The sequence below is a fragment of the Melanerpes formicivorus genome, unplaced genomic scaffold (assembly GCF_026170545.1).
Source record: "Melanerpes formicivorus ecotype bairdi unplaced genomic scaffold, bMelFor1.0.p_v2 SCAF_2, whole genome shotgun sequence".
Lineage (NCBI taxonomy): Eukaryota > Metazoa > Chordata > Aves > Piciformes > Picidae > Melanerpes > Melanerpes formicivorus.
Window position 1 is genome coordinate 52,410,241 of NW_027142354.1, and position 13,177 is coordinate 52,423,417.

Genomic DNA, 13,177 nt, shown 5'->3' on the forward strand with positions numbered 1-13,177 from the left:
GAAGGGGGGTTGTAAACAGGCAGAGGTTGGTCTCTTCTCCCAGGCAGCCAGCACCAGAACAAGAGGACACAGTCTCAGGCTGCGCCAGGGGAAGTTCAGGCTGGAGGTCAGGAGGAAGTTTTACACAGAGAGAGTGATTGCCCATTGGAATGGGCTGCCCAGGGAGGTGGTGGAGTCGCCATCACTGGAGGTGTTCAGGAGGAGACTTGACAGGGTGCTTGGTTACATGGGTTAGTTGATTAGGTGGTGTTGGATGATAGGTTGGACGCGATGATCTTGAAGGTCTCTTCCAACCTGGTTTATTCTGTTCTATTCTATTCTATAAAGGCACAGAAGTGGGAAAAGATTTTTAAATATTTCTGTTTAACCAGGATGGGGAGGAGAAATGTTGATATATTGCTGTTGCATGCAGAGGATGTCAATGAAAAAAAAAAATCTCTATTTTTAGAGCCTATTATTTGGACACACAAATCATTTCACTAGTATTGAGCTTCTCGTTGGCACCGTGACACCCACTGAAGTCTTATCTCCAGTTTACAGCTGGTAAAATTGAGGCACCAAGTAACTGAATAACTAACTTGTCAAGATTAAATGAAAAGACCATCATGTTGCAGCATATTGAAGGGCTTTCAGTTTTTCTTTTCAACACAATGTCAGACCTCAGATTTTATCACCTAATATTCCCTTCTGCCATTGTGAATGCACGATAAGGCCGCTGGTATCTATGAGAGTCATCAATTTAAATCTTGGGCAAACAAGATCAGAGTCAGCTTTTAATCTCTTGGCTCCTTTATAGAACACAGGGTATGTTTCTGCAGTCTGCTTTTTCTTAGTCTTAGCTGAGATTTTATTAAAAGCAGCAACTGCTATTCCCTTTTCAATTGGACATTAGTTGTTTTGACAGAGTGATTTTATCTCACTCCTGCTCTGTGTTGCGCTACGCTGTTTCCAGGAGGAACAAAAAGTGGAAAGCAGTGATACCTCCTTGTTTCAATGACATTTCACAGTAAAAACGACCAGAATAGAAATTCATAAACATCTTAAACACCTTATTTTTCTCCCATTTAAGCTCTTCTTGCAGCAACTGCTCTCCCATTGTCAGCAGAGCTGCGCTTGATACACAGCAGGCTGAGCGACAAGGAGACCCAGCAGTTACATAGCAAGGTTTTGTCTCCCAAATTTGGTCATGGAGCCTTTCTAATACTCAGTTTTCATCTAGGTCTTCAGCTTTGTTGTAAGTGCACCTCAGTAGCATTATAGTTTTTTGCTACATATGGAGGTGCTTCACTTGAGGAAATAGAGCAATCTGGGGCTGCTGTAAATCAGATAGAAGGTTCATGCAGATCTCTGTGAGACAAACTACTATACAGGGTGTGACAAATAAGGACAGAGCTTCCTTTCTGTCACATGACTGTGTAGGAAGATTGAAATGTATTGCACAAAAAAGTGTGCACACAAACAAGATTGGTTTTGGTATTTGCAACTAATTTCTCTTGTGTAGTCAGCTTTTTGGAGATGAAAAACTTCTTTTATGTGTTTGTGCTGATTACTCTTCGGTGCTGGCAGCACTTAAAGCCATCCAAAAGCTGCTCAAATGGCTCTTCATCTCCCAAAATATGGTGTTCCCACAGGGAGGATCTCATTTTTTAGTGACTCTGTATGGTGAGCATTGCATCCACATATGAAGAATACAGGGATTCCAAGGGAATTATCAGTCATCTCATGATGGAACGTGAGTTCCAGCTGGAGAACTCACTCATGCTGGACTAAAGCAGAACCAATGCACTCAGCTTGGTAGAAAGTGATTCTGACATAGGATATTTTTAAGTCTCTATCCTGAGGTATCCTAACATATGAAAAGTAGGATGATAAATCCAAGTCCATAGAATAAAGGAGTGGAACCTTTGTCGAAATGTGGCCTTGTCCACTGAGTAAAAGACTGGCCTCCGTTATCTTCTGAACCCCAAACAGCATGTGCTGCAGACTCAAGTTTCCTGAGGAGATGAACACTGGAGGGAAGCTAATCAATCTTTAAGTCCAAACCAAGTCAAAAGCAATTACCTCAAAACCACTGAGAATGTCAACACAGTAGGAATTCATATGTTTAAGTTTTCATTAGTAACATTGTCTTACAGCAGTGTAAGTTTAGTCTGAAGCCCAGTTTCCTTTGCTAGCACCAGAGGTTAGGGACCTTGGTTTGACAGTGTGTTATTCTTTTGCTGTTTACTTGTCTGTGAATTCTTTTATGTTATTTCTCACTGTTTCCCTGGCATCTTTCAAGAGGTGAAGGTCTTAATGACTTGTCATAGCCTAGAGAGAGATGCTAGACAGAAACCACAAAACTGCCCTTATCTCCCAATAGCTTGGCTCACTTTCTCCATAAAGTTCCTATTCCATTGCAGAGTTTAAACTGCAAAATCTCCATAGCTTTTGAAATATTTGGGTTAGAATATGGCCATTTTTAAAAGCAGTGGTCTATGAGACAGATAAGTAGCTTCTGCAGGAAATATGGTGGTTTTTCTTTCATGAATGAATGTCAAATTAAGCAAAACTTCCCCACAGGAGGTTCTCTAAGCAAAATCTTAATTTTTTTAATATTTTTTTCCAAAATGTCAGGTTTTTCATTTAGAAAATTAGCTCCACTGTGGTCCTCTGTGGATTTCTGTGTTTCAATCCTATTTTGTCCTGTGGAGTGCATTGCTGACTGTCTCAAGCCACACCAAACTCCAAGAAAATAAACTCTTGTGGCAATGCCAGCAACGAGCAGTATCACAGTATCACTAAGGTTGGAAGAGACCTCAAAGATCATCGAGTCCAACCTGTCACCAGAGACCTCATGACTAGAGTAGGGAGGACCACTACTGCCCACTGCAGGCTTGAACTCACGACCTTCCCATTAAGGGTCTTATGTGCTACCAACTGAGCCTCTCTGCATAGCAGAGCAGTGTGAGCAATCTGGCAGTGCAGGCCTAGAGCCTGACATGGTGGGAGGCCATGCTCAGCATAAGTGCAGAGCCAGCTAGCAGTGTAGCAAAACAGTGCTGTGCCTGCAGCATGTAACTAAAACAGGACACTGGTAGCTATAAACACAGAAAGTTATCTTGGGACAACAGGACACGCTCCTGCATCAACAACCTCGCGTGTCATTAGTAGTTGGACCAATGATCTATAATAGTGCAATGTGTGGTCACTCATAGGGAGCCAATGAAGCTATGCCAATGAGGCTCTCTGAGTTTATATAAGTTGTAGAAGTTCCCTTCATACGCACTTCTACCTTTCCTTTCCCTTCTTCTTCTTTGCTTTACTTTACTGTGCTATACTTGCACTATAGGCCTGCAATACTGGAACAATACTCGATCATATTGGTCAGCTGTATTGACTCCAATCTCCATCCCATTAAACTCTTGTTATGATACTACCTGTGGATGGCCATCTATGATAATACCTGTGGATGGCCATCCTGTCTTTTAACTAAAAGTGTCAAGAAAAAGACCACACTGTTTAGACAGATTAATATTTTAAGTAGATTTTCACCTTCCCATTCCAGCACCCTTGCTTCTTTTACTTGTATTTGCAGAACCACAGAATGGTAAGCATTGGAAGGGATCTCCATAGCTCACCTAGTCCAACTGCCCTGCTAAAGCAGATTCACCTAGACCACATTGCATGGAACGTATCCTGGTGGGTTTTGAAAGTCTCAAGAGAAAGAATGTAATCTTTGTGGGAATTCTATCCCCTCTCTATGTTCTTGCTGGCCTAGGGAGGACATAGACAGGTAGGAATACCATTTTAGTGTCTGTTAGGAATGATGTCCAGGCTTCTTAGGGTCCTCAGCAGCTAGTCTAACTTCATAACAGCCTGTACACAGCAGGAAGAAATGTCAGAGGCATGTCACCTCCCAGCCATTTGCTCTTTGACTGTACCTGATGAGCTTTTTTTATGGTAATAATGCTAAGGGTCTAAATAAAGAAAAATTAATAGGGGAGTGAAACCTTCTTGTTAGTTAGCACATCCATTTATAGCTGTGAGTCTGGGAGGGGTTACAGGGTTATGAACACAGACATTGGTCCGTCTCACCTATAAAGCTTTCTATGCATCTATTCAGCATCTCAATGACAGAGTCAAGCTTTGAGGATCATCAGTAAATGCCAGCAATGAAGAAACAGGAAGAGGATCTATAAGATCAAACCATCTATGCCTTAAAACTGAAACCAGTCTAATTTAATGGGGTTTGTACCAGATTTCATTCTTCCCTTCAAAGAAGCGATTTCTCTTCCCTTGCCTCCCCAGCACGTTTCCTGCAGCTGTGTGTTCACAGTTGCTGAGATGATGCTGCAGTTATGTCAGAACCAGGACAATTGCATAATCTATGAGATTGAATGCAGACTGTCTCCCGGTGACAGCTTCTCAGTAATAACACAGTTTCCCTCAGATGCCAGAAGAATAATCCAACCTTTTTTAATCAATGGCAAAAAGTAAAAGCATGGCTCGGCTGTTTCAGTTTGGGTCACCAAACTAGGAGAAAAAAGGTCAAGCATTTCCCCAAAATAAACATTCCCTTCTACTGGAAATGCAGGGACTGCACTCCTTGTGATCCATCCACAATGACTTTTTCCACTTAATAAAGTAACTTCAGAGCTGAGCAAATTGACCTGTGTGAGCTATCTGAACTAATTTGTGAGGCACAGTGGAAGGCAGGAATCCAGACTGAAAAAAAACAGGTGCTCTTTTAAGTGGGATCTTCAGTGCATTTCCCTGACTTTTAAGCCCCAGAACCTTATAACTTCCAAGATTCAATTTCACAGAATCACAGAATTGTCAGGGTTGGATGGGACCTCAAGGGTCATCCAGTTCCAACCCCCCTGCCATGGGCAGGGACACCTCACACTAGAGCAGGTTGCCCAGAGCCACATCAGCCTGGCCTTAAAAACTCCCAGAGATGAGGCTTCCACCACCTCCCTGGGCAACCTGTTCCAGGGTCTCACCATCCTCATAGTGAACAACTTCTTCCTAACATGCAATCTGAATTTACCCACTTCTTGTTTTGCTCCATGCCCCCTAGTCCCATCACTACCTGACATCCTAAAAAGTCCCTCACCAGCTTTCTTGTAGGCCCCCTTAAGATACTGGGAGGCCACAATAAGGTCTCAGAGCTTTCTCTTCCTCAGACTGAACAACCCCAACTCTCTCAGTCTGTCTCCATATGCTCTCACATGTATTTGTGTTAGAGTGTATTTATGTTAGAGTGCTGTATCTGTGCATCTCAGTTTTAGAAAAACAGGAGATTATACAGACAGAGGTCAGTCCAGAGGATTTGTAGACAATACTATCCTCATCTGAAAAACACTGAGCTTTTAACTGCTCCCACTGCTGCTCCACCTAGTCACTTGGTTGTGGAGGTAAAACCGCTAGAGCTTTAGCATTCCTTGGAAAAGGTGTAGATTATTTAATTGTTGCAAAGATAAAGTTGTGGCAGCTGGTTTTGTAAATCCTGACCCAAATTTGTGCTCTTTTGTGTACAGGCACACTCAGATTTCAGTGGCTTAGGAAATTGTTGCACATGAGCTCAGTCATGGGAGTCATCTATGCGCAAGCTATTAACCCATAGCTGCAGTCATCTGAGCTAAGTTTATCCATATTTTATTGCTGAACTAAGTCAAACTGTCTCCCATTTGCCACAGGCTTTGAGTGTGCAGATAGATCCGGGGCGAGCAGGCGGGTGGTAATTCATTAGACAGCTCTATCCTGAGTGGCTGTGCAAGCCCATAGATGTCCGATCGTGTCTCCACTGCAGCTGGGGTGAGGAACACAGCTTTCACTGAAATACTCCGCGATGGTTTCTCAGCACAGTCTTCTCGCCATGCATTGATCTCCTTCGGCAGTGCAGGCAATTTCTCTCACTTTGAGGTGCACTTGTGCAATGAAATCTGTCATCATTAGAGACCACAGGCCTTTTATTTCACAGAAGTGTTTTAATCAAGATGTTTGCACTGAAATAAATTGTTTGAGCACTTTGTGTTGCCTTGTGTTCCCTCGCCACTGGCAAGGATGAAATTCCTTGTCTGACAATCATGTGCCTGTGTGTTTCACCCCTGTCCCTGCAGTGGAGACTTGAGCCAGGCATGCTGAGTCCCCGAGGCAGCACCTTTCCAAGTGAGCATCCCTCTGTGCTGAGGCCAATACTGACCTGAAGGTGCCCTCAGAGGAACTCAGGCTTTAAAAAGTTAGTCGCTATTTTAGCACAGTCGCCATGACCTGGGCTTCACACTTCTCAGCACCAGCCATTCACACCAGGAAAAACTGTTCAGAGAAATATTCAGCATAACCAGATCAGGCAGAAGAACAGGGGGAAAAAACAGCACCAAACAGTGACAGAGAAAGGTGAAATGACTTGCACAAGATCAAGCAGCAGATCAAGAGGACAAGCAGAACAAGAGGACACAGTCTCAGGCTGTGCCAGGGGAGGTTTAGGTTGGATGTTAGGAAGAAGTTCTATACAGAGAGAGTGATTGCCCATTGGAATGGGCTGCCCGGGGAGGTGGTGGAGTCACCATCGTTGGAGGTGTTCAGGAGGAGATTTGATGGGGTGCTTGGTGCCATGGTTTAGTTGTTTAGGTGGGTTGGATTGGTTGATGGCTTGGACGCGATGATCTTGAAGGTCTCTTCCAACCTGGTCTGGTCTATTCTATTCTATTCTATTCCATTCCATTCCATTCCATTCCATTCCGTTCCATTCCATTCCATTCCATTCTATTCTATTCTATAGCAGAGCTCGAAACAGAGCTCCCATTTTCTGTTAATCCACAGCACAAGTGCTCAGTCTCTTGATTTCTGCATACACCTGTGTTCACAAGACAGACTGTAATCTTTAGCCAAATGTGCATACAGGTGGTTAATTAAGAAGCTGATGCCTTTCAGCTGCATGTTAGCATTTCTGTACTCTAGCATCTTTATTATTGTTAGGTTAATTTAAAAGATTAAGTACAAATTCTGAAGAAAAGAGCACCATATTTGAACATGATCAGAAGATTACTTCAGAAGAGTGTCTGCTTACTCAGTTTTTCACCTGACCATCAAGATCTCTTAAGATCTTTTGAAACAGTCTTCTTTTTATGTCTGTATTAAAGTTTGTTCCTGGAATCCAGCACACAGGTAGGCACTTAAGAGCAGACTGCAGATAAACCTTCTCTCCATATCTGCCTTGCTATTTACTAAAATATTATAATAGCGTTCAAAACAGGAAATTAAATCATTACAACTGTGTGATCACTCTAAATAGGACCTCTATCTTTCATGCTGTAACTTCAAGACTAACAGGTTTTGAGAATAAACCTTTTTAGCTCCAGTAGACCATAAAAAATTCAAAGCACTGGGTTCTTAGTGGAACTGAGAAATACACATAGCTACATGCATTGCATACACCCACTGTTGAGGGCTTCTTGGAAGACCCTTGATTTTTAGGTCAGCTCCCCTAGACACCTCCTTCCATCTCAGTCCAAGTCTTGTCTATTCAGAGTTGGAAATAGTGGCCACTAGTCTATTTGAAGCCCCTTTGCATTCTGGAATTCTCTATCATCCTTTATATCAGACATGGTCATGCCACTGGCATGAGAGCCCATCTCACTCCTCTGCACTCATGCATCCAATGCTCTGGCTCTGTTGTTTTTTAATTCCCTAGTCAGGGGTTCTCCAGAGCTCTTACACCTCCAAACTTCACTTTACTTTGCAGCAAAGCACAAATCAAAGCATTCCTGTCCTAAAGATTTACACTGATCCTCCCTCCAACGTTTGTTTTGGGGCACTCACGTACAGTGCCATATGGGAATATTGGCATTGCTCCTTGCCAATAGCATGTGTCTGCCATCTATTGGCATGTCTCTATGGGCAGACACAGGCAGGCCCAGCTCCTAAAAGATCATTTGGGTTTATTCAGGTGCAAATCATCTCTCATGCTGCAGTTGTCCACCACTGCTACTGAAGTTGTGTCCCCAGGCAAGCTGGTAGGGAGGGTGGCATGCAGGCAACTCAGCTTCTCAGATCACCAGATTCCTACTGCCATAAAAAGCTTGATCCACTGCTCCTACTTATTGGCAATGGAATTTCAGAAAACATATTGAAATATTTACTTTTCTATTTTTAAAATGCATTTGGAAATAATAAACTGCATTTTGTGTGTATACATCTAGTGTGTATATATATATATTGGAGTTGATTTTGCATATGTGTGTGTGCATGCATGTAATAAAGGCTTATTTTGCTGACTTGATTCAGGCACAATCACTGCCAGTCTCCTAACATGTCCTGCTGGGATGGCTTTTTGTGTTTATCTGAGTCAGAACATATTTGCTTGTGCATAGCACTGGGTTAATGACTGTGTGTGACATCTCAACCAGAAGTCTTTTGCATCTAACAACTTAGAGCATGAACAAATGACTCCAGGTTTCTCTGTACCTACCTGATAGGCTTGCTCTACATTGAGGTCAACATCTTGTTTTGCAATCTCTTCTCCCTATAATTTCACCTTCAAAGATTTTAGCACTAACATCCTCTTGAAGAGTGGCTCTGTTAAAACACAATTTGTCCATAAAGAGGGTCTATTTTCAGGTTTTTCATTCTGACATTAATGTAATGCCAGTTTTAGTTAGCTGAAATACCACAGGTCCATGTTTCTCTGCTGCAGAGCACCTCAGTGGTTAGCTATTAGTGTCGCAGTGTGTGCTGTGATTGACTGGAATAATCCATTAGGGAAAAAGAAATCCCAGAGCCTAATGCAAACAGGCTAAGTGCTTGTATTACTTGTAGGGAGTAAGGAATCACCTGTCACTGAATCTGAAGTCTCAACACCTAGTGCAGATGACACTTCCACCCCCATATCTGCAATTTCTCTCACCTGAAGATAAGATGTGTTTTTCTTGATTGAAATTGCAATGTTGCTGTTTACATATACACATGCACGCAGAAATAAGCAACAACCTGTGAAATTAAGGTTTGTCACTACTGCTGTGACCGTCTCTCGAGAGGAATTTGCCTGTCCTTCTTCTGCTGGGATCAGCTTTCCCACCCACCATGTTCTGGAGCTACATTTCCCTTCCTCCCCTCGACTCTTCTGCACAATACATGCTCTCACTTAGCATCCTCTCAACATGCTCCTTCCCCAGAGCCCCCCTGCACTGTGAATATCATATTGCATCTTTATTTGTCCCCCTGTGCTGCTCCTCAAGATACTCTCTTAGTTTCTATGCAGCAGCACACCCATTTTTATATATGTTTGTTTTGCATTTATTCTCTGGACCTGTTTTCACCCGTTTCCAATATGAGAATCAGCCTCATGCCCCACTCTATGCAGTCCCCAGAGCAAAGCTTATCTGGCTTCATCAGAGCCCAGAAGATTGCCAACAGCACAGGCTCAGTGTGTGGTATAACAAGCAGATGGTTCCTTTCCAGCCTGGAGTCAGAATACATCATGAGGATGTGCATTACTCCCATGTCTGAAAACCTGCTGACTTCTCCATGGCAGACTAGGAGGCCCAAAGCTGCTTTGCTTTTGCCCATTCTCCCCCTGTACAGACAAAGCAGGGACTTTTGCAGCAGGAGAGGATGGAGGGGAAGAAGGACAAACAGATGCTTTCCTAGGTTCACAGCACTCTTGCAAGGTTTTAGCTACTTTTATCTGCTTATTAATTGCAGCAAACAGTATTCTGTACATTTTTGTCCTGTTTCTTCTGCTGCTATACAGTGTGATCTTGGAAACCATTTTAGGCCAGATCCAGTAAATAAATGTAGGTGTTTCGCTGCTTTAATGTTAGGCATCCTAGGGGTAATAAGAACATAAGTTCCCTACGTGGTGTATGGGGGAAGTATGGTTCAAAAACAAGCTGCCAGCATCAGCCTAGGGCTTTCAGTGGGGAAATTTAGGGAACAGGAGTTAATGTGAGATAATTTTGTTCTTTTCATAGTGCTGGCAGGTATGGCTGACTAAAATGCAGTCACTGGAGGATGAGAAGGTGACAGTAATCCTGCTTTACACAATACCCAGTGGATAGAAACATCACCAAAGGAGGGGGGTGGTACAATCAATTCCTCCTCCACCAGCAGAAATTCCTCCTCCCTGCAGATTAATATAAAATTTAGGATTTCTTTTCTCAAGGAAGTGTCCTAGCCACCAGACAGAGAACTGCTGTGAATCTTCAACTCTCCACACACTGAGTGCAGCTTCCCAGAATGAGAGGAGAACAGTCTTGCTTCCTCCACTTGCTCTCACACACACCCTTCAGAGTAACTCCAAGCCTGGAATCTGGGGACTGGTTTCAATTCCTTTGGGCAAAGGAAGGGCTGATTTCTGCATCATTCCCTTACCTCAGTATGATAGGGTGATGTCACTATCACCTCCTCCTTCCAGCAACCATATTTCAAAAGAAGCTGGCAAGAGAGGTGGTGAGCATCCCCAGGAAGCCTATTGGAGCTCAATTTCAAGTAGAGATATAGTTTCATAGTTTCATAGTTTCATTCAGGGTTGGAAGGGACCACAAGGATCATCTAGTTCCAACCCCCCTGCCATGGGCAGGGACACCCCACACTAGATCAGGCTGGACAGAGCCTCATCCAGCCTGCTCTTAAACACCCCCAGGGACGGGGCCTCGACCACCTCCCTGGACAACCCATTCCAGGGCTTCACCACTCTCATGGTGAAGAACCTCCTCCTCACATCCAGCCTGAATCTCCCCACCTCTAGCTTCATTCCATTCCCCCTAGTCCTATCACTACCTGAGATCCTGAGAAGTCCTTCCCCAGCCTTCCTGTAGGCCCCCTTCAGATACTGGAAGGCCACAATTAGGTCACCTCGGAGCCTTCTCTTCTGCAGACTGAACAGCCCCAACTCCTTCAGTCTGTCCTCATAGGAGAGGTGCTCCAGCCCTCTGATCATCCCTGTGGCCCTTCTCTGGACACGTTCCAGCACCTCCACATCCCTCTTTAGAATAGAATAGAATAGAATAGAATAAACCAGGTTGGAAGAGACCTTCAAGATCATCACGTCCAACCTATCACCCAACACCACCCAATCAACTAACCCATGTAACCAAGCACCCTGTCAAGTCTCCCCCTGAACACCTCCAGTGATGGCGACTCCACCACCTCCCCGGGCAGCCCATTCCAATGGGCAATCACTCTCTCTGTGTAAAACTTCCTCCTGACCTCCAGCCTGAACTTCCCCTGGCGCAGCCTGAGACTGTGTCCTCTTGTTCTGGTGCTGGCTGCCTAGGAGAAGAGACCAACCTCTGCCTGTTTACAACCCCCCCTTCAGGGAGTTGTAGAGAGCAATAAGGTCACCCCTGAGTCTCCTCCTCTCCAGGCTAAGCAGCCCCAGCTCCCTCAGTCTCTCCTCATAGGGCTTGTGTTCCAAGCCCCTCACTAACTTCGTTGCCCTTCTCTGGACTCGTTCCAGCAAGTCAACATCCTTCCTAAACTGAGGGGCCCAGAACTGGACACAGTACTCGAGGTGTGGCCTAACCAGTGCAATAGGGGCTCCAGGACTGGAGGCAGTACTCCAGGTGGGGTCTCACCAGGGCTGAGTAGAGGGGGAGGATCACCTCCCTCGACCTGCTAGCCACACTTCTCCTGATGCAGCCCAGGATCTGATTGGCTTTGCGGGCTGCAAGTGCACATTGAGAGCTCATGTTGAGCCTTTTGTCCACCAGCACCCCCAAGTCTCTCTCCTCAGGGCTACTTTCCAGCCAGTCACTGCCCAGCCTGTATTTGTGCCTGGGATTGCCACACCCAGATGCAGGACCCTGCACTTGCTCTTATTGAACTTCATGAGGCTGGCTTGTGCCCACCTCTCCAGCCTGTCAAGGTCCCTCTGGATGGCCTCCCTTCCCTCCAGCGTGTCTGCTGCACCACACAGCTTGGTGTCATAAGCAAACTCGCTGAGGGTGCACTCAATGCCACTGTCCATGTCACCCACAAAGATGTTGAACAAGAAGCTAATCGGTCCTATCAAACCTGGGAAAGCAAAAAAAATATCCACCAACAAAACCCCAAGCACAGCAACCACTCTTAAACATATTTTAGACTTTTTTTACATGCAATATTACCAGTTTCTCACAGAATGGAGAAATCAGCACATTCATCAGGAACAGCATTTCACAACTGGGAGAGAGAAGTCTCTGTATTTTAATCTCTCCATTTGAAACAGGAGGTCTATTCAAACTAGGATGTTATTCGATGTCACAGAGAAAAATCCCAATCTGTTAATTATAAACTCCCTGGGAACAAAAAAAAATTAAAGTAAACTAAAAGGAATTTAGAACAAATACATCCACAAAGAGGAAAGTCAGAATTGCTAAAGTATAGCTTTGTTTTCCCCAACAGGCTACAAATGGAGAGTTCGAAGAAATTGCATTTAATTGTCTTGCATGGAAACAATCCACTTGCACTTGAAGAAGGTGACCTGCTTACAGTTTGCACAGCATCTTCAATATTCCTCCCAGGCTCAGCTGAGTTTGGTGAATGTGTCACTTGTTTGAGCAGCACAACACAGGATTTGTGCATAGCTTCTTGACATACTGGCTGGGTAAAACAGGGCAAATCCCCATTTGCATTTCATTCTCACATCGCGCTATTAAGAGAGAGGTGACAGGGGGGTGAAGTGGGCAAAAGGAGAGAACATACAAATATTGACACTGTGAATCAATTACTTATTTGAAAGGAAGTAAGACTGTGAGACCAAGTGAAAATTAAAGTATGGAGAATTTCCTAAGCAAAACAATTTCTAGTTGTAATAGGCACAAATGTAATCATCATCTAGGAAGACGAAGCAATGGAACAGGACAGAGAACTTGACACTTTCACAGCCCCTGTCACATACAGTTATTGAATGTCTTTACTCTCAGCAGATTTCCAAGGAAATCACTTTCTCTGTGCCAGGGCGAGGAGCTAACCGCCTAAATATGAACAGCACCAAATGCTTAGCAACAATTGTTGTGGAACCTTCAGAAGTTTAAATCAAAGTCCAGTCAGATCTCATTACAAAAGAATCTTATCTCAAAAACAGTCGATTGAAATGAGCCACGTGGCAGCAAGAAAAGCAATTTTCCAGCACTTGGAACTGTCTGATACTGCTTTTTATAGCTGCATTTGAAAAGGTTTTATTCTCAGTGATATTTTTGTTTACTTCCCT